The 22,125-nt window shown below is 44.4% G+C and overlaps 1 long non-coding RNA gene across 1 annotated transcript in view; it reads left to right on the top strand.

Moving 5' to 3' along the window:
- LOC140491293 (uncharacterized) overlaps positions 1 to 21,553 on the top strand; it is a 32,295-nt gene extending 10,742 nt beyond the window's left edge. Inside the window, exons 3-4 of the long non-coding RNA XR_011963274.1 lie at positions 5,656 to 5,752; positions 20,303 to 21,553. This is a non-coding gene — a long non-coding RNA (uncharacterized lncRNA). The remainder of the gene's footprint in view (positions 1 to 5,655; positions 5,753 to 20,302) is intronic.
- The last annotated feature ends 572 nt before the right edge of the window (positions 21,554 to 22,125 follow it).

The raw sequence follows: 22,125 nt of genomic DNA, 5'->3' as shown, positions 1-22,125 counted from the left end.
AGGATGGGAGGAGTCAGAGATGTACCAGCCTGCTCCGCCATTCACTAAGATCATGGCTGATCTTTTCATGGACTCGGATCCACTTACCTGTGTTCTCACTGTATCCCTTAATTCCTTTATTGTTCAAAAGTATCTATCTTAGCTTTAAAATGTGTATTGATGTAGCATCAACTACTTCATTGGGCAAGGAATTCTGTAGCTTTACAACCCTCTGGGTAAGGAAGTTCCTTCTCAATTCAGTCCTTCTAGTCTTGAGGCTGTAACCTATTGTCCTAGTTTCACCTCTGTGGAAACATCCTCTCTACTTCTATCTTATCTATTCCCTTCATAATTTTATATGTTTCTATAAGATACCCCCTCATTTTTCTGAATTCCAATGAATATAATTCCAGTCTCTCCTCATAAACCAACCCCCTCAATTCATGGATCAATCTAGTGAACCTCCTCTGCACCCCCTCCAGTGCCAGTACATCCTTTCTCAAGTAAGGAGACCAAAACTGCATGCAGTACTCCAGCTGTGGCCTCATCAGCACCCTGTAGAGCTGCAACATAACCTCTCTGCTTTTAACCAAAATCCCTTTAACAATGAAGGACAAAATTCAATTTGCCTCCCTAATTACTTGTTGTACCCACAGACCAACATTCTGTGATTCATACACAAGGATACCCACTAGCAGCATGCTACAACTTTTTAACCAGCTTGGACTGCACCATCAGCTGTCTATGCACTGGCAACTACACTATCCAGATCACCCACAGAACAGCAAGCTTACTCCTCCCAGCGATTCAGCCCCAATAGCGTTGGCCGGTGAGGAATCACTGAGTTAAAACAAACTCTGAAAGAGACTGTGACTGGCAGAATGAGCCAGGCCCCCGTACAGCAAGGGAGCAATATCCAATAGAAACAGTAGATACAATTCATCAACACAATCATTGCTCGAACTGGTTACTGAGTTCATCTCATTGCTGCCAACTTCCCCATATGGCAGGAATAAATTTTGAAAGTAAACCCTGTGGGCAATTGAATTTTGAAACAGAAAAAAAGATCATTCAGCCATTACTCTTTGATCTATTGTCTGGAAACCAACAGATTATTAATTCAGGAAAAAAATGCTTTTCCCGAAGTTGGAGTTTTCGAGGTTTAAACTTTCTCTCATCAATGCGTGTTCTCTCAACGTTAAACCTCAACTGACAAGGAGCCAGATTTCAAACGGAGAACTAGTTTCATTGGCCCTATTTATTTGGGATCCCCTGGATTACCTGCATGCGATCATTTATTCTATAATATTCTGTTATGAGGTATTTCACATGCGATATATTTTACTTTCAGAGGCAAAAATACTTATTTGAACATTTTTGCTGCAAGTTCCTCAAATTGTACTGCTGTGACAAACATGGTTAGACATCTTTTAAATCCCAAACGTGTTTTCTAAAAGTGGAGAGCATCGCCGTCATGCCCCATGTTTACATCGAGAGCAGTGAGGGACAGATAGCACCCAAAAGTACTCTCCAGCACGAACCTGCCCCCTCTGGTTCTCGCTTGTTGCTGACACTTGGATAATATTTGAACACGGATTTCACTGCAAATCTACAGCAAACGAAGCCCCCCTGCAGCTCCATTTTAATTCCTTTTATTTCAATAAGTTTCAAACTCCATTCCATTTTCCAAGTTTCCTGACTGCCTCCAATTTAGAGTTGTCTGGATTGGGTCACAATCCTGATTTGTAAACTTGGAGGTGAGAAGCCCCAGGACGGAGTAAACCCTTTCCCCTCCGGATACAGCAGCACGGAACCCCACTTACTATCAAGTCCTGGCGTCACTGAGAGGGAAGCAGGCCGCTGCTGACAGCTCAGTGTCCTCGTTACCGTCAGAAAACAGGGCGATATCCTCCAGCTGCCGAATGAAGTCACAAGAGGACGACAGCAAAAATGTTGCTCAAGAGGTTTTGTTTAACACCAGTCATAGGAACTGGACTTGATATTGTTTTGACCAAGTCATGACTGGCACCGGAGAGAGGGCTGGGGGAGATCTTGGTGGAAACATACCTACCTGCCTGCTTCTGGTTAAAGCAGCCCACAGCACTATAGTTACTGCTCTTTGAGTAAGGAATTGGATATCAACACACACCTCATGTTAGTTTCTGGCCTGGACTATGGAGCATAATGGAATTTCTGGCATTTTAACATAAGAATGAAGAGGAAGGATGGACTTGTTGAGTGCCTGCCACGGCCTTGCTGCTGGAGTCAGAGGGTTGTAGCTTTAAGTCCCACTGCATGCTGGTGAAGGTGATCCAGGCTGGTTCTCAGAGGGAGTGTGTTGCACTGTGTGAGGTGTTGTCCTTCACATATAGTGCTGATGCTCTGAGAGATCAAACCTACAAGCCACTGGTTATAGTCATATAGTCACACAGTCATACAGCACAAAAACAGACTGTACAAACAGAGAAATTCTTCCAACAATTATCTGTCAACTACACTGGGAAAATAGCAATTTACTGTTTAACTTAACTCAACAGTGATTTGTGGGCTCTTGCTGTGCATGAATTTTCTGCCAAATTTGCCTGGAGACATTGATGATAGTGATGGATTTTCCAATGGTCAACAATGGAGATTCATCATTTTGGTTGGTGCCTTCTGACATCTGGAGTTAGAGAGTTATAGAGCTGTATGACACGGAAATAGACCCTTTGGTCCAACTTGTCCACGCTGACCAGATATCCTAAACTAATCTAGTCCCATTTTCCAACACTTGGCCCATATCCCTCTAAGAGAAAGTGAGGACTATAGATGCTGGAGATCAGAGCTGAAAAATGTGTTGCTGGAAAAGCGCAGCAGGTCAGGCAGCATCCAAGGAGCAGGAGAATCGACGTTTCAGGCATAAACCCTTCTTCAGGAATGAGGGAGCTGTGCCAAGCAGGCTAAGGTAAAAGGTAGGAAGGAGGGACTTGGGGGAGGGGTGTTGGGAATGCGATATGTGGAAGGAGGTTAAGGTGAGGGTGCTAGGCCGGAGAGGGGGTGGGGCCGGAGAGGTTGGGAAGAAGATTGCAGGTCTAGAAGGCGGTGCTGAGTCCGAGGGTTGGGACTGAGATAAGGTGTGGGGAGGGGAAATGAGGAAGCTGGAGAAATCTGCATTCATCCCTTGTGGTTGGAGGGTTCCTAGGCGGAAGATGAGGCGCTCTTCCTCCAGGCGTCGTGTTGCCATGGTCTGGTGATGGAGGAGGCCAAGGACCTGCATGTCCTTGGCGGAGTGGGAGGGGGAATTAAAGTGTTCCACCATGGTGCGGTTGGGTTGGTTGGTGCGGGTGTCCCAGAGGTGTTCTCTGAAATGTTCCTCAAGTAGGTGGCCTGTCTCCCCAATGTAGAGGAGGCCATATCGGGTGCAGCGGATGCAGTAAATGATGTGAGTGGAGGTGCAGGTGAATTCGTGACAGATATGGAAGGATCCCTTGAGGCCTTGGAGGGAAGTGAGGGGGGAGGTGTGGGCGCAAGTTTTGCATTTCATGCGGTTGCAGGGGAAGATGCTGGGAGTGGAGGTTGGGTTGGTGGGGGTTGTGGACCTGACGAGGGAGTCGCGGAGGGAGTGGTCTTTCTGGAACGCTGATAGGGGAGGGGAGGGAAATATATCACTGGTGGTGGGGTCTGTCTGCAGGTGGCAGAAATGACGAAGGATAATATGATGTATTTGGAGATTGGTGGGGTTGTAGGTGAGGACCAGTGGGGTTCTGTCCTGGTGGCGATTGGAGGGGCGGGGTTCAAGGGCGGAGGAGCGGGAAGTGGAGGATATGTGGTGGACGGCATCGTCGATCACGTCTGAGAGGAAATTATGGTCTTTGAAGAAGGAGGCCATCTGGGTAGTTCGGTATTGGAATTGGTCCTCCTGGGAGCAGATGCGGCGGAGGCGAAGGAATAAGGAATATGGAATGGCATTTTTACAGGGGGCAGGGTGGGAGGAGGTGTAATCTAGGTAGTTGTGGGAGTTGGTCGGTTTGTAGTAAATGTCTGTGTTGAGTCGGTCGCCTGAGATAGAAATGGAGAGGTCTAGGAAGGGGAGGGAGGAGTCTGAGACGGTCCAGGTAAATTTGAGGTCGGGGTGGAAGGTGTTAGTAAAGTGGATGAACTGTTCAACCTCCTCGTGGGAGCACGAGGTAGCGCCAATACAATCATTGATGTAGCGGAGGAAAAGGTGGGGGGTGGTGCCAGTGTAGCTGCGGAAGATGGACTGTTCCACATATCCTATGAAGAGGCAGGCGTAGGTGGGGCCCATGTGCTTCCTCCAAAACAACTTCTCTTTCCAATCCTCCCACTTCCTCCAAACCAAAGGCGTAGCCATGGGCACCCGAATGGGCCCCAGCTATGTCTGCCTGGACTCTCTCACCCCATGGGAAAGACCTTGTCTATTTATCCTATCCATGCCCCTCATGATCTTATAAACCTTTATAATGTCACCCCTTAGCCTCCAACACTCCAGGGAAAACAGTCCCAACCTATTCAGTCTCTCTCTATAGGTCAAACTCTGCAACCCTGGCAACATCCTTGTCAATCTTTTCTGAACCCTTTCAAGTTTCACAACATCTTTCCGATAGGAAGGAGACCAGAAGTGCACGCAATATTCCAAAAGTGGCCTAACCAATGTCCTGTACAGCCGCAACATGACCTCCCAATTCCTATACTCAATACTCTGAAGGAAAGCATACCAAACGCCTTCTTCCCTATCCTTTCTACCTGCGACTCTGCTTTCAAGGAGCTATGAACCTGCTTGAGGATCTGGGGAGAGGAACCAGGGAGGCGGCTCCCACTCTCTCTCTGCGCTTGCACACACACTTTCCCCCGGCTGACTGTGTGTGTGTGTGTGTGTGTGTGTGTGCGCGCGTGCGCTCACCTTTCCTCACAAGGGTGATACTCTGTCTGACCTGTTGGTTCAGGTGTCTCGCTTTTGGGTCAGATGAGAAGTTACCTGTGAAACAGTTGAACCCGGTGTCAGGATGACCTCGCGGGGAGGCTTAGGCACAAGGTTCTGAGTTCGGTGGCAACGGCATCTTTGCTTGTTAGCCCCTCCACACCAGTTGCACAGACTCCCTGCCCTTCTGCCTTGCCAGAGTAGGGTTGGTGTGCAGTCCTTCTGTATTCACGTGGTTCTTGATGAAAGTGAGTGGTCGGTCCTGTATGCGGCGATGGTTTCGGAACAGTCCCTTACATTGTGTGCAAGACCAGTGTGTGCTGTGTGCCTCCCAGCCTCCATAGACCCCCACCGAGGTCATTGACAGCATTCTCAGCCACCATTCTGGTTTCCCACTCCGTTGCTGGCTTGCCGTTTGTCAGTTCGGTTACCTAGGTAATCCTGCCAGTAGCATATGCTTGTCTCAAAGGTTAAGCCATGCATGTCTAAGTACACACAGCCAGTACAGTGACCCTGCGAATGGCTCATTAACTCAGTTGTGGTTCCTTTGATTGCTCCAAACGTCACTTGGATAACTGTAGTAATTCTAGAGCTAATACATGCAAACGAGTGCTGACCCATGCGGGGATGCGTACATTTATCAGACCAAAACCAATCCAGGCTCGCCCAGCAGCTTTGGTGACTCTAGATAACCTCAGGCAGATCGCAAGTCCTCGTGACAGTGATGACTCATTCGAATGTCTCTGTGTCTACGACAGGTAACGGGGAATCAGGGTTTGATTCCGGAGAGGGAGCCTGACAAACAGCTACCACATCCAAGGAAGGCAGCAAGTTACCCACTTCCGACTCGGGGAGGTAATGACGAAAAATAACAATACAGTACTCTTTCGAGGCCCTGTAATTGGAATGAGTACACTTTAAATCCTTTAAAGAGGATCTATTGGAGGGCAAGTCTGCTGCCAGCAGCCATGGTAATTCCAGCTCCAGTAGCGTATATTAAGGTGCTGCAGTTAAAAAGCGCATAGTTGGATCTTGGGATGGGGCTGGTGTTTGGCCGCGAGGTGAGCTATCACATGTCCTAGCCCCTACCTTTCAGCGCTCCCTTGATGCTCTTAGCTGAGTGTCCTGGGGGTCTGAAGCGTTTACTTTGTTTTTTTGAGTTGGAAAAAGTTAAATTGCAAATGAGACAATTGGAGTTAGAAGATGAGGGAGTAGCAAGGAGAGAGGAAGAGAGGAACAGGGGCTGCCGGGAGGTAAGCTTTCCACCTAAAAAAGACTGACCTTGACATTCAGGTCTTTTTAGTTAGCAGCAGGAAGAGCAGGAGTGACAACCAGGGGGCTTCCGGGAAGGTAAATGATTGCTTTAAAAACTTACTTCATGACTAGGCAGTGCCCACGCTGAGCAGGAGCAGACACAGGATTGCTGAGAAAGTGAAGTAATATATCTGGGGGGTTACGTTACCCGAAACACTACTTAGATCGTGCCACCCACACATCCTCCTCCTCGAACCAGATTGTTGAGCTAACCATTTTTTTTTATTCTTTATTTTTCAATAGTCTCTTTGGGAATTTAGAATAGTGGGAATGGAGGTTAGTGCAGTTGAATGTTCCTCCTGCAGAATGTGGGAAGTAAGGATCACCACTAGTGTCCCTGTTGACTGCATCAATGGGAAGTGCAACCAACTCCAGCTCCTCAAAAACCGCGTGAGGGAACTGGAGCTGGAGCTGGATGAACTTTGGATCATTTGGGAGGTGGAGGGGGCTATTGAGGAGAGTTACAGGGAGGTAGTCACACTTCCGATACAAGAAAAAGGCAGATATTTACCGTCAGGGGACGGAAGGGGAACTGGCAGACAGTGCAGAGATCCCCTGTGGCTGTTTCCTCAATAACAATGATACCATTTTAGATACTGTTGGGGGGGGAAGACCTATCGGGGGAAGTAATGGGGTACATGTCTCTGGCTCAGAGTCTGTTCCTGCTGCTCAGAAGGGAAGGGGCAAGAGGAGCAGAGCATTAGTCATTGGGGACTCCATAGTTAGGGGGATAGACAGGACGTTCTGTGGGAATGAGAGAGACTCACGGTTGGTGTGTTGCCTCCCAGGTGCCAGGGTTCATGATGTCTCTGATTATGTTGGGGGGGGAAGGGGGAGGAGCAGCCCCAAGTCATGGTCCACATAGGCACCAATGACATAGATAGAAAAAGGGATGGGGATTTAAGGTAGAAATTCAAGGAGCTAGAGCAAACAGAGTTGTTATCTCTGGTTTGTTGCCTGTGCCATGTGGTAGTGATGGTAGTGAGGCGAAGAATAGGGAGAGAACAGAGTTGAATACGTGGCTACAGGGATGGTGCAGGAGGAGGATTTCACATACCTGGATAACTGGGGCACATTCTGGGGAAGGGGGACCTCTACAAAACAGGATGGGTCTACACCTGACCCAGAGGGGTACCTATCCTGGGGGGAAATTTGCTAATGCTCTTCAGGTGGGATTAAACTAATTCTTCAGGGGGATGAGAACCTAAATTGTAGTTCCAGTGTCCTGGAGGTTGAGAATAGTGAGGAATAAGGTGGCTGAACTTGCAGCATGGGTTGGTATCTGGGACTTTGATGTTGTGGCCATTTCAGAGACATGAATAGAGCAGGGTCAGGAATAGTTGTTGCAGGTTCCAGGTTTTAATTCCTTCAGTAAGAATACAGAGAAGATGGTAAAAGAGGGGGAGGTGTGGCATTGTTAGTCAAGGACAGTATTACGGTGGCAGAAAGGAATTTTGAGGACTCATCTACTGAGGTAGTATGGTCTGAGGTTAGAAACAGGAAAGGAGAGATCACCCTTTTGGAGTTTTCTATAGGCCTCTGAATAGTTCCAGAGATGTAGAGGAAAGAATTGCAAAGATGATTCTGGATAGAAGTGAGGGTGACAGTGTAATTGTTATGGGGGGCTTTAACTTTCAAAATATTGACTGGAAATAACGATAATCTGAGTACTTCAGTTGGGTCAGTTTTTGTCCAATGTGTGCAGGAGGGTTTTCTGACACAGTATGTAGACAGGCCAACAAGGGTGAGGCCATATTGGATTTGGTACTGGGGAATGAACCCAAACAGATGTTAGATTTGGAGGTAGGTGATAGTGACCACAATTCAATCATGTTCACTTTAGCAATAGAAAGGGATAGGGCAGAGCAAGAGCAAGAATTATAGCTGGGGAAAAGGCAATTATGATGCAATTGGGCAAGATTTCAGATGCATAAGATGGGGAAGGAAACTGCATGTCCTCGATAAGTATGTATCTGTCAGACAGGGAGGAAGTGGTTGAGCATGGGAGCTGTGGATTATTAAAGAAGTTGAATCTGTCAAGAGGAAGAAGAAGGCTTATGTTAGGATGAGATGTGAAGGCTCAGTTAGAATGCTTGGGAGTTACAGGTTAGTCAGGAAAGACCTAAAGAGAGAGCTAAGAAAAGCCTGGATGGGACATGAGAAGTCATTGGCAGATAGGATCAAGGAAAACCCTAAAGCTTTCTACAGTGTCATCAGGAATAAAAGAATGTCTAGAGTAATATAGGTCCAATCAAGGACAGTAGTGGGAAATTGTCTGTGGAGTCCGAGGAGATAGGGGAAGCGCTAAATGAATATTTTTCATCAGTATTCACATTGGAAAAAGACAATGTTATCGAGGAAAATATTGAGAAACAGGCGACTAGATGAGATGGGATTGAGGTTCACAAGTAGGAGGTGTTAGCAATTCTGGAAAGTATTAAGTTTATCCTCGGATTCTCTAGGAAGCCCAGGAGGAGATTGCTGAACCTTTGGCTTTGATCTTTATGTCATCATTGTCTACAGGAATAGTGCCAGAAGACTAGAGGATAGCAAATGTTGTCCCCTTGTTCAAGAGGGGAGTAGAGACAACCCTGGTAATTATAGACCAGTGAGCCTTACTTCGTTTGTGGGTAAGGTGTTGGAAAAGGTTATAAGAGATAGAATTTATAATCATCTAGAAAGGAATAACTTGATTAGGGATAGTCAACACAGTTTTGTGAAGTTTGGGTCATGCCTCACAAATGTTATTGAGTTCTTTGAGAAGGTGACCAAACAGGTGGATGAGGTTAAAGTGGTTGATGTGATGTATATGGATTTCAGTAAGGAGTTTGATAAGTTTCCCCACGGTAGCCGATTCCACAAAATACGGAGGAATGGAATTGAGCATGATTTAGTAGTTTGGTTCAGAAGTTAGCTAGCTGAAAGAAGACAGAGGAATGGGGTTGATGGGAAATGTTCATTCTGGAGTTCAGTTACTAGTGGCGTACCGCAAGAATCTGTTTTGAGTCCACTGTTGTTTGTTATTTTATAAATAACAAAGGGCAACACGGTGATTCAGTGGTTAGCACTGCTGCCTCACAGCGCCAAGGTCCCAGGTTCGATTCCAGCCTCGGGCAACTGTCTGTGTGGAGTTTGCTCATTCTCCCTGTGTCTGCGTGGGTTTCCTCTGGGTGCTCCAGTTTCCTCCCACAATCCAAAGATGTGCAGGTCAGAAGAATTGGCCATGCTAAATTGCCCATAGTGTTAGGTGCATTAGTCAGAGGGAAATTGGTCTGGGTGGGTTACTCTTTGGAGGGTCGGTGTGGACTGGTTGGGCTGAAGGGCCTGATTCCACACTGTAGGGAATCTAATCTAATCTTAAATGATCTGGATGAGAGCATAGAAAGATGGGTTAGTAAATTTGTGGATGACACTAAGGTCGGTGGAAATGTGCTGAAGAATGCTGAAGTGATGAAGGATGTTGCAGGTTACAGAGCAGAGTTGGGCTGAGAGGTGGCAAATGGAGTTTAACGTGGAAAAGTGTGAGGTGATTCACTTTGGAAGGAGCAACAGGAATACAAAGTACTGGGTTAATGGTAAGATTCTTGGCATTGTAGATGAGCAGAGAGATCTCTGCATCCTCATACATAGATCCCTGAAAGTTGCACCCAGGCTGAAAGGGTTGTTGGGAAGGCATGTGGTGTGTTAACTTTTATTGGTGGAGGAATTGAGTTTTGGAGCCACAAGGTCATGCTGCAGATGTATAAAACTCTGATGCGGCTGCGCTTGGAATATTGCTTACAGTTTTGGAATAATTATAGGAAGGATCTGGAAGCTTTGGAAAGGGTTCAGAGGAGGTTTACCAGGATGTTGCCTGGTATGGAGGGAATGTCTTGTGAGAAAAGGCTGAGGGACGTGAGGGTATTTTCGTTAAGAGAGAAGAAGGTTGAGAGGCAACTTAATTGAGACAAATAAGATAATCAGAGAGTTAGATAGGGTGGACAGTGTGAGCTTTTTTCCTCAGATGGTGATGGCTAGCACGAGGGGACATAGCTTTAAATTGAGGGGTGATAGATATAGGACAGATATCAGAGGTAGTTTCTTTACTCCGAGAGTAGTAGGGGCATGGAACGCATTGTCTGCAACAGTAGTGGACTCACCAACTTTAAGGGCATTTAAGTGATCATTGGATAAACACATGGATGAAAATGGAATAGTGCAGGATTGATAGGCTTCAGATTGGCTCCACAGGTCCAGGTGACATTGAGGGACGAAGGGCCTGTACTGTGCTGTAATGTTCTATCTATCTATGAAGAAGGGGAAAAAATATCTAAAGGGCTGCAATTGGAAGAAAAAGAAAATGAAAAAAAGTCCCTAGCAGAAGAAAGGGAAAAAGAGAGAGAGTTTCAACTTCAGAAGTTGGCAATTAGACAGGAAGGTTGGCTCAAAGGGATGGAGATGATCGTAGAAGGTAGGTTTAATGAGGAGGATAGTGACAATGAGCAAACCCATTGTAGCCAAAAACCTTGTGGGGATCTGTTTAAAAATATCAAACATTGCCTAAATTTGATGAGAAAGATTTTGAAGCCTTTTTCATCTTATTTGAGAAAGTGGCTGAACAAATGAAGGGCCAGTGACTAAATAATGTCGGTAGGTATGGATAGTGAAGTGTTTGCAGTCCTGTCAGAGGAGTATCAGGAGAATATGAAGAAGTGAAAAAGGCTCATTTGAGTGCCTGCAAATTGGTACCAGAAGCACACAGACAAGGTTCAGAAACGTAAGAAAGGAACTGGGTCAGACTTATATCGCATTTGAAAGAATTAAACAGAGCAACTTCGATGTATGGATGAGAGCATTAAAGATAGAAAAGATATATAAGTCTCTTAGAGATATTATTCTGCTGAAGGAGTTTAAAAAATCACTTTCAGAAGTGATAAGAACTCATAATGAGTAATAAGAAGTTAAAACAGTTAGAAAAGCTGCAGAGATAGTGGATGAATACGCATTAGTGCATAAATTCACATCTAGCTTCTGACAGCAATTTCATTCCATGAGGGATAAAAATTGGGAAAGAGGGAGATCCTTCAATGAAAAACAAAAAAAAAATCACACTGGGAACAGTTTGCCACAGGTGAAAAAAGAAACCCAAGAGGGTGGAAAAGAGGTGAAAGGCCTCAGGTGTTTTCACGACAATAGATGGGACACACAAAGTCACAGTGCTGGCGGTTTACAAAGAACAAAGAACAAAGAAAATTACAGCCCAGGAACAGGCCCTTTGGCCCTCCAAGCCTGTGCTGATCCAGATCCTCTATCTAAACCTGGAGCCTATTTCCTAAGGGTCTGTATCCCTCTACTCCCTGCGCATTCATGCATCTGGCTAGATACATCTTAACTGACGCTATCATGCCCGCTGCTACCACCTCCGCTGTCAACGCATTCCAGGCACCCACCACCCTCTGCGAAAAGAACTTTCCATACATATCTCCCTTAAACTTTTCTCCTCTCACCTTGAACTCGTGACCCCAAGTAATTGAGTCCCCCACACTGGGAAAAAGCCTCTTGCTATCCACCCTGTCTATATCTCTCATGATTTTGTCGAGCTCAATCAAGTCCCCCCTCAGCCTTCGTCTTTCTGATGAAAATAATCCTAATCTAATCAAACTCTCTTCATACCTAGCACCCTCCATACTAGGCTTTCCTGGTGAACCTCCTCTGCACCCTCCCCAAAGCATCCACATCCTTTGGGTAATGTGGTGACCAGAACTGTACACAGTATTCCAAATATGGCCGAACCAAAGTCTTATACAACTGAAACATTACCTACCAACTCTTGTTCTCAATACCCCAACCAATGAAGGAAAGTATGCCTTCTTGACCACTGTAATGACCTATGTTGCCACCTTCAGGGAACAATGGACCTGAACACCCAGATCTCTCTGTACATGAATTTTCCCCAGGACATTTCCATTGACTGTATAGTTCGCTGTTGAATTGGATCTTCCAAAATATATCACCTTGGATTTGCCCAGATTGAACTCCATCTGCCATTTCTCTGCCCAACTCTCCAATCTATCTATATTCTGTTGCATTCTCTGACAGTCCCCTTCACTAGCAACTACTCCACCAATCTTAGTGTCAACTGCAAACTTGCTAATCAGACCACCTATACCTTCCTCCAGATCATTTATGTATATCACAAACAACTGTGGTCCCAGCACAGTTCCCTGTGGAACACCACTGGTCACAGTTCTCTGTTTTGAGAAACTCCCTTCCACTATTACTCTCTGTCTCCTATTACCCAGCCAGTTCTTTATCCGCCCAGCTAGAACACCCTGGACCCCATGCAACTTCACTTTCTCCATCAGCCTAACAGGGGGAACCTTATCAAACACCTTACTGAAGTCCATGTATGTGACATCTACAGCCCTTCCCTCATCAATCGACTTTGTCACTTCCTCAAAGAATTCTATTAAGTTGGTAAGACATGACCGTCCCTGTACAAAACCATGTTGCCTTTCCCTGATAAGTCCATTTTCTTCCAAATGGGACTAGATCCTAAGCCTCAGTATCTTCTCCAGCAACTTCCCTACCACTGACGTCCAGCCTACTGGTCTCTAATTACCTGGATTATTCTTGCTATCCTCCTTAAACAAAGGGACAACATGAGCAATTTTCCAGTCCTCTGGGACCTCACCCCTGTTCAAGAATGCTGCAAAGATATCTGTTAAGGCTCCAGCTATTTCCTGTCTCTCCTCCCTCAGTAACCTGGGATAGATCTCATCTGGACCTGGGGACTTGTCCACCTTTTAGAATACCCACCATCTTCCTCCCTCCTAATGCTGGCTTCCCCTAGAGTAATCAAACATCTATCCCTAACCTCAACATCCATCATGTCTGTTTCCTCAATGAATACCAATGCAAAGTACTCATTAAGAATCTCACCCATTTTTTCTGACTCTTCGCATATCTTTCCTCGTTTGTCCTTGAGTGGGCCAACCCTTTCTCTCATTACCCTCTTGCTCCTTTTGTATGCATAAAAGGCTTTGGGATTTTTCTTAACCCTGTTTGCTAAAGATATCTCATGATCCCTTTTAGCCCTCTTAATTCCTTGTTTTAGATTGGACCTACATTCCCGATATTCTTCCAAAGTTTCATCTGTCTTCAGTCACCTAGACCTTAATGAATGTTTCCCTTTTCCACTTAGCTTGACTCACAATTTCACCTGTTATCCATGGTACACTAAACTTGTCATTTCTATCCCTCATTTTCACAGGAACATACCTCTCCTGAAGTCCAATCAACCTCTCTTTAAAAGCCTCCCACATATCAAGTGCGGATTTACCTTCAAACAGCTCCTCCCAATCTATGTTCCCCAGCGCCTGTTGAACTTTAGTACAGTTGGCCTTCCCCCAGTTTATCCCTCTTCCTTTAGGACCACTCTCATCTTTGTCCATGAGTATTCTAAAACCTATGGAATTGTGATCACTGTTCCCAAAGTAATCCCCTACTGAAACTTCCACCACCTGGCTGGGCTCATTCCCCAACACCAGGTTGGCACTGGGAAGAAAGGCACTGGGAAAAAGGATATGGTAAAAGAGGCTAAACCAATGGGATTCATTAAAACAGTGAAGGAAATCTGCAGAGAAGTACAGGAGGCTGCACAGCCTAGTCACAGCTGGATTGTAAGATAGTGCCTGATCTATTCAAAGATTCTGTCTGTGTGGGTAAGATTTACTCAGGTAGAATGGGGGAGTAGGTAAAGAAGTTGAAATATTGGGAGATACGGAAACTAGTTTGTCTCTCAAACTAAGAGATGAAAATATTTGCACTCCTTCTAAAATATTGCCACAGAGAATGGTAATTTTTGGAATAATAGAGGGAAGTTAGTTTTCCCCTGTGTAAGACAAAGCGAGAAAGTACAATCAAGACTGGAGAAGTGATAATGAGAGAGATGGAAAATTGGCTATTCCAGGAATTCAGTTTATTTTTGGAAACTATATAATTGGATCGCAGGTGGGAGTGATGCCCATTGGAGTGGAAAAGCTGAAAGAAAACCAGGATTTAAAAGAAAAATACCCTGGAATTTTTCTGGGCTGTGTGGTGACAGGAGCCCACAGCCATAAGTTAAAACAAGAAGGGAAAACAAAAGAGGAAGATGAAGGAGTTGAGAGGTCCAGTTAATTGACACTATGTTTGATGAGATGATAAAGGAAAAACTGAAGCAGGCTGAGGATCAGGCAGAGGTGTTTAGCTCTGAAAGATTAATGGAGTTACAACAAAAAGATGAGACAATAAAGAGTTTCTATCAATAAAGCCTACCTGGAAAAGGAATGTGTTCCAGAATGCGATTATGTTAAGGATAAAATCTTAAGGCAGACATGAAGACCTTGGAGTGTTATTGCAGATGAGAAATGGATGGAAGTTGACCAGATTGTGTTGCCAGTAGAACAGTCAGGAAGTATTGCAGGTAGCACACAAATTACCTGTAGGAGTCATCGAAGAGTGAGGAAAACTAACGCTAAGATCCAACAGCATTTTTATTGGCCTGGTTTACATTGAAGATGTGGTTGTATTTTGCTATGCCTGTCATATGTGTCAGATGGTAGAAAAGCCACAGGCAATGATAAAACCAACACCTTTGATGCCAGTTCTGCATTTGAAGAACCTTTTACACGTTACAATTGATTTTGTGGGTCCCCTCCCCAAAATCAAAAGTGGGAACCAGTATTTGCTAACCATAATGGATGTGTCTATCAGTTCCTGATGGAATGTCAAGGCAAATAAGGTTGTGGAAGAGTCTGTTCGGGTAATCCATTTTATTGCCAAAATGTTTAAGGATGTCAAGGAGTTTTAGGCAAAAAATAGTTAACATTAAGTGGGTACCATCCAAAATCCCAGGGAGCATTGGAAATGTGGCATCAGATCCTAAGAACCATGTTGAGGGCTCACTGTCAGGATTACCCAAATGATTGGGATTAATTTATATTATTTGCTTTTAGAAATGGTCCAAATGAATCAACTCAGTGTGCTCTATTTGAATCGATATTCAGACAGGAAGTAAAAGGGCCTTTAAAATTAGTTAAAGAAAAGTTGATAGGTCCGAAGTCAGAGATTTCACAGTTGGATTATGAATTTGAGGTGAGAGAAGGATTAAACAGAGTAGGTGAACGAGCTAGATCACATTCGAAGGTGGCACCGATCCCAATGAAGCAAGTTGCAGATAAGAAATCTAAAATTTATACGTTTGCCCATGAGGATAAATTATTTGTGTCTTTGTGAGTGGTAAGAGATCCCTTCAAAGCAAGGCTCTATCAGTTTGAGATAATGTAAAGTCAGGTGAATTATCTGGTAAAGATGCCAGACAGGGACCTTCAGTGCCTGCAGAAACCTCCAGTGCCTGATTCTCCCTGAGGATTGTCAGCTTCACACCGTCTGCCATGAGGTGACACCTTCTCTCCCTGAAGTAGGCCTTGCCCCGGCTCAGGGCCTTTCTCTCCCAGACCCGCACAGGACCTCCACTGTTCTTTATGCTCAGAAGTATTCACACCCTCAACAAGTGCTGTTTCTCCACTCTATCAGACATTAAGGACTGTAAGTATGCTAAATTCTCCTATACTTACTTCCAGACACAAATCTTCTCAACCATTCAGCATCCTGGCCTCAGCTATGACCTTCTCTGAGATCAGCTAAGAGAAAGTAAGGACTGCAGGTGCTGGAGATCAGATCCTCATTCCTGATGAAGGGCTTGTGCCTGAAATGGCAGCACCTCTGCTCTTTGGATGCTGCCTGAACTGCTGTGCTTTCCCAGCCCCACACTCTCGATTCCTCTCTGAGATCAGCCCAGTGCCATTAACCATGCGGATGCTCTGGCCACTCCTAAGGATTACATGGCTGCTGCTTCCTCTCATGTCAAGGACCATGGGATTGCTGCCTCTGTTTGTGCTGGGAACCATGGGATTGCTGCCTTTCGCTCCAACCCTTACCCACTATTAACCCCGCTGAAAAGGTGGAGTGCTGTAGTAGTATGGCGAACTGACCTCTACATCGCTGAGCACAGACGTCAACTCTCTGATGCCTTCTCCTACCATCCGCTTGACTATGATCCCATCTCTGATCACCAAGCCATCATCTCCCAGACCATCACCAACCTCATCACTTTGGGAGATCTCCCATCTACAGTCTGCAACCTGATAGTTCCACCCGTTTCTATCTCCTATCCAAAATCCATAAACCTGACTGCCCCCGTCAACCCATTCTCTCTGCCTGCTCTTGCCCCACCGCGCTCCTCTCCTCCTACCTCAACTCTATTCTTTCACCTTTGGTACCGAACCTCCCTATCTACAATTGAGACACAACCCATGCACTCCACCTCTTCCAAAGCTTTCAATTCCCTGGCCCCCAGTACCTCATCTTCACCATGGATGTACAGCCCCTTTACACCTGTATCTCCCACACAAAGGGCCTAAAGCCCTCAGCTTCTTCCTCTCCCACACACCCAACCACACCTCTTCCACTGACACCCTCATTTGCCTGGTAGAACTAGTCCTGACCCTCAACAATTTTTCATTTGATTCCTCCCAACCAAAGGGGTAGCAATGGGCAGCCATATGGGCCCGAGCTATGCTGGCCTCTTTGTGGGATTCGAGAAACAGTCCCTCCTGCACAACTACACTGGCACCATCCCTCACCTCTTCCTCAGCTGTATTGATGACTGCATCAGTGCTGCCTTGTACTCCATGAGGTGCTCGAATGGTTCATCAACTTCACCAAAATCTTCCACCCTGCCCTCAGATTGACCTGAACCATTTCTGAAACCTCCCTCCCCTGGCTGGACCTCTCCATCTCCTCCGGAAACTGACTTACCACTGATATCCATTTCAAACCCACTGACTCCCACAACTGCCTCAATTACATCTCCTCTCACCCCACTCCTGCAAAAATGCTATTCCATAATGCTATTCCACCACATTTGTTCCCAGGATGAGGTATTTCATTCCAGGACATCCCAGATATCCTCCTACTTTAGGGTCCATAGTTTTTCCTCCTCAACCTCCCTTCCCCAACAACAATAAGGATAGAGGCCCCTTTAGTTCTCACATACCACCCTACCAACCTCCGAATCCAACACATCATCCTCCAACATTTGACACCTACAATCAGACCCCCACCACCAAAAAGGTATTTTTTTCCCCACCCCTATCTGCTTTCTGCAAGGACTGTTGACTCCATGACTCCCTCGTCAACTCTATACCCCTCATCAACTTCACCACACCCAGTACCTTTCCCTGCCACCGCAAGCGGTGTAACACCTGCTCCCACACCTCGCCTCTCACCTCCTTCCAAGGCCCTAAACAATCCTTCCAGATCCAACAGAGATTCACCTGCATGTCAGCTAATCTCATTTATTGGCTCCTGATGTGCTCTCTTCTATATCAGGGAGACCAAACTCAGACTTGGGGAGCAGTTTGCAGAGCATTTATGCTGGGCACACACTAACCAACCCGACCTTCCAGTTGCCATCCACTTTAATTCCCCCTCCCACTCCCCTGGTGATGTGTCCATCCTTGGCCTCCTCCACTATCAGAGTGAGGCCAAACGAAACTGGAGGAACAACACCTGATATTTCACCTGGGGAACTTCCAGTCCGATGGCCTCAAAATTGACTTCACCAGCTTCAACGTCCCTCCTCCCCCAATCTTATCTCATATCTAGCCCCACCCCTCCCCCGCCTCCCTGGCCTGTTCTAACCTGTTCATCTTCCTACTCACCTGTCCACTCCACCCTTCCCACTGACCAATCACAATAACCTCCCAGCTGTGTCCACCTATCACCATCCCACCTACCCTTACCCCAGCCCCACCCCTCTCCCTCTATTTATTTCTGGGCTCCCCTCCCCCTCCCCAGTCCTGATGAAGGGTTTCAGCCTGAAAGGTTGCCTTTCCTGCTCCTTGGCTGTTGCCTGACCTGCTGTGCTCTTCCAGCTTCACATCTGTTGATTCTGAGTTCCAGGATCTGCACTCCTTACTGTCTCCTAGGGAAAGAAATTATTGGGTATGTCATGTGAACATGTTACTATGGTACTATATCAGGGAATTGGAACCGGAGAAACAGGTATTAGTTACAGCCACACAGAGTGAGGAATCAAATCCAGATGATTTAGATTTTGATGTGCCTCAGAATAAATTGAATAATGAGGAAGTCCTCAAGGAATGGGATAGGGTAGTGAGCTACCTGCCCCAGGCCAGAGAGACTTGTTACAGTGCTATGAGGACCTATGTAGAAATAGAATGGGGAGGACTAATGCTATAGTACATGAGATTGATGTAGGGAATGCGGTGCAGATTACAACCCCCTTCCCCAGGCCTAATCCTGTCAAACCAGTGCAGGTTCAAAAGGAAGTGGAAGGGGTGTTCCAAGTAGACGTCATAGAGACAAGTCAAAGCGAGTCAATTGTGTTGGTTCCCAAACTTGATGGCACTCAACGTAGATTATCAGAACGTCAATGCTGTGACTAAATCTGACTTATGCCCCAGTCCAAGGCTGGGAGGATTGTGTGGAAAAAGTAGACAAGCCACTTACATCACAAAGTTGGACTTACTTCATGGTTACTGGCAAGTACCTTTGTCAGAGAGAGGAAAAGGAGTTTCTGCTTTTTTAACCCCAAATGGACTATATCAATTTAAAGTAATGCCCTATGGAATGAAAAATACAGCAGTCACTTTTCAAAGGCTAATGAACAGAGTTGCAGTATTGACTAATTGTGCTGTCTACATAAATAACTTAGTGATCTTTAACCATTCATGGGAAGAATGGTTAAAGACTTGGCAGAGCTGTTTGAGAGATGACAGAAGGCAAAGTTGGTCATAAATTTGCTAAAAGCAGAATTTACAAAGGCAGAAGTGACATTCTTAGGACACAATGTTAGATGTGGATGGACGACCCCAAAGGTCATCGAGGAATTCCAAAGCCCATCTTCAAAGAAGGAAGTGCAACACTTTTTTAGGACTGAGTGGATTGTATAGGAAATTTATACCAAACTTTCGTAGATCAGTGGCACCATTGATGGATTTGTTATAAAATAACATGAAATTTTGATGGACAGAACAATTCCAGGAGGCATTTGAGAATTTAAAACCTGTGTTAACCACAGCACCCATTTTAGCCACACCAAAGTGCTTGAAAACCTTCAAAGTTGCCATTGATGTAAACGATGTAAGTGTTGGAGCCGTGTTGTTACAGGAGAATGATTATGGAATTGAAAGGCAAGTTGGTTATTTTTCAAAACTACTCAATATGCACTAGAGGAAATATTCATACATTGAAAATGAGTTATTGAATTTGGTAATGGCCTTACAGCATTTTAATATTTATGTAGTAAACAATGCATCAAAGACAATTGTGTATACCAACCACAAACCTTTGACATTTCTGGTGAGACTTAAGGACAAGAACACCAGCTTACTTTGTTGGAGACTCACATTATAAATATTTAATTTGCGGATTGTACATGTTGTGGGTCATGAAATATTATCATGGATGCTTTATTGCGAGTTTAAAAGGAATATATTTATGGAAGATAGAAATGGAAGGGTTCAATGTTAAATCTCTGGAATTAGTATAAAATGTGTAACTGTAGATTAATGAGATATGGATCTAGTAATATAATGGAGTTAATGTTTTGAAATAAAAAATGAAGCCATCTTTTCATAATGGTGGTTCATTTTTTTAAAGGGGAGGTGTTGTGATGTTGGGTAGAGTAATTGTAGATTGGGCGACAGGAAGTTAGAATTTGGTGTGTAAAAATAAATGCTGGGGAGGGAGGTGAAGCATTATGTGGTCCCTTTAAAAGATGGTGTTTTTTTTTTCCTGTGCTTAGAGGTTAAAATGTGAGCAGCGGTTTAGGGGCTTGCAGGTGCACAGAGAGCCCAAATTGAAACATTTGTATCAGTTAGCAGGCCAAGCAGCAGTTTTTTTTAATCAAGACAGCAGGTTTTGAATTTAGCCATTTAATTTTAACCAGGCACTCAGATACCAAGACCTATTAAATTTAAATCTGATGATTTTAACAACATAGGACCATCCTATGCAATAAATATTGTTATGCCATCACAGGAATAAAAGAAGGGGGCAGTTGGACTGAGCCCCAGAGCTACCTGCCATCCGCCGAGCTAACAGCCCTCACCTCTCAAGAGAGAATCTCTGGCTCTCACAGTCACTTATGTATTAGAGAGAATACCATCTAATTGGTAACAGTACTAATGGCAGAGAAGACATTCCTGACAGAAGAAACAATGGAAAAAGGCACAGAACATTCTGGAAGACACATAACCTGGCTGTAATTTCGAGAGACTAAATTCAATCTTTGTTATATGAGTGAGACTTGTACTTTTTGCAACAGCATACCATTAGAATCCTTATTTTATTTGGGAATAGTTAGTAGTTAGAAGGGATTTATTCATTTTGTTAATAGATTAGTTAATTTGTTTGCTGTTAAGAGTTAGATAAATAAATTGTTACTTGTTGATTTTTGAAGGGAGTGTCAGGGATTTATCTTGTTTAGCTACTAGAAGTTGCTGAAAAGCAGGTGATACCACTTTTCACACACTTTTTACAGATTATAGGGCGAGATGCTTATCTTTGAGTGTTTCAGTTTTAGTTCTTGAAGGAGAGTCAATCTCTGCTTCATAACAGATTTAACAGGATCGTGACTGATTTGATTTTACCATCAGCTCCATATTTCTGCACATCCCCAATAATCTTTCATCCCCATGGTAATCAAATATCTATCCACCTCTACCTTAAAATATTTAAAGATTCTTCATCCACTGTTTTTAGAGAAAGGAAAATGTCTTGGAACTTTTAGATAGTTCATGAATAAAGTATAATAAAATAAAGTGCAACCAAAACAAAAAGCTAAAGTGCTTGATGCCATTGGGACTCCAAAGTGTAAAGAGTTTGATTCATCATTATTAAAGTTCCTCACTTTGATCAGCACAAAACTGATTTCAAAAATTCAGAAATAAAATGTCAGACAGTAGCTACTTAAAACTAGATGATATTCTTTAAAATCTGGACTCTAATATCTCTTTATGTGGCTGTGTTGAAGTTTTGCCTGATTACATTCTTGTGAAACACTGAGATTAACACCAATTTATTCAGCTCAATATTAAACTCAGCTTGTTTCTTGTTTACCATGGGATGTTCCTCTGTTACAAGCACCATATATATGTAGGCAGTCATGGTAATGTGCTTCTTTGTTTGATGTGTATTTGAATTGTGCCGAGACGGGACAGAGCTTGCTGTTGTTTTACAGAAGTTTTCCTCAGCTTTAATAATGAACAAACTGAGTGGTCATGGCATTGTTGCAAGGACGAATGAATTGAAATAAATCTCAATGTTTGCACTCTATTGTACAACCCATACTAAAACTTTGTTTCTTAATTTAGAGTCATAGAGCTGCACAAATGCTTCGGTCCAATTCGTCCATGCTGACCAGAGGGGTCCTAAATTAATCTAGTCCCATTTGCCAGCATTTGGCCCAAATCTCTCACACCTTCCTATCTATATTCTCATCTAGATTTCCCTTTTAAATGTTGTAATTGTACCAGCCTCCAACACTTCCTCTGGCAGCTCATTCCATACATGCACTACCCTCTGTGTGAAAACGTCACTTCCAAAATTTTCCCCTCTCACCTTAAACCTACGCCTTCTAGTTTTGAACTCCCCCACCCCAGGGAAAAGATCTTGACTATTTACCCTATCCATGCCCCTCATGATTTTACAAACCTCTATAAGATCACCCCTCATTAGTAGAAGTGTTAACCTTTCAAACAAATTGTTTGACTGTTCCACTGCAAAAAAGAGAGGAGTTTGTGGGAAAGGGTTTGGTTTTGTGCAGTTAACATCACTCAGTCACTTCTGCCACGTTATCACTT

This window comes from Chiloscyllium punctatum, chromosome 19 (genome assembly GCF_047496795.1).
Source record: "Chiloscyllium punctatum isolate Juve2018m chromosome 19, sChiPun1.3, whole genome shotgun sequence".
Taxonomy (NCBI): domain Eukaryota; kingdom Metazoa; phylum Chordata; class Chondrichthyes; order Orectolobiformes; family Hemiscylliidae; genus Chiloscyllium; species Chiloscyllium punctatum.
This window is presented reverse-complemented; position numbering and strand designations above follow the sequence as displayed.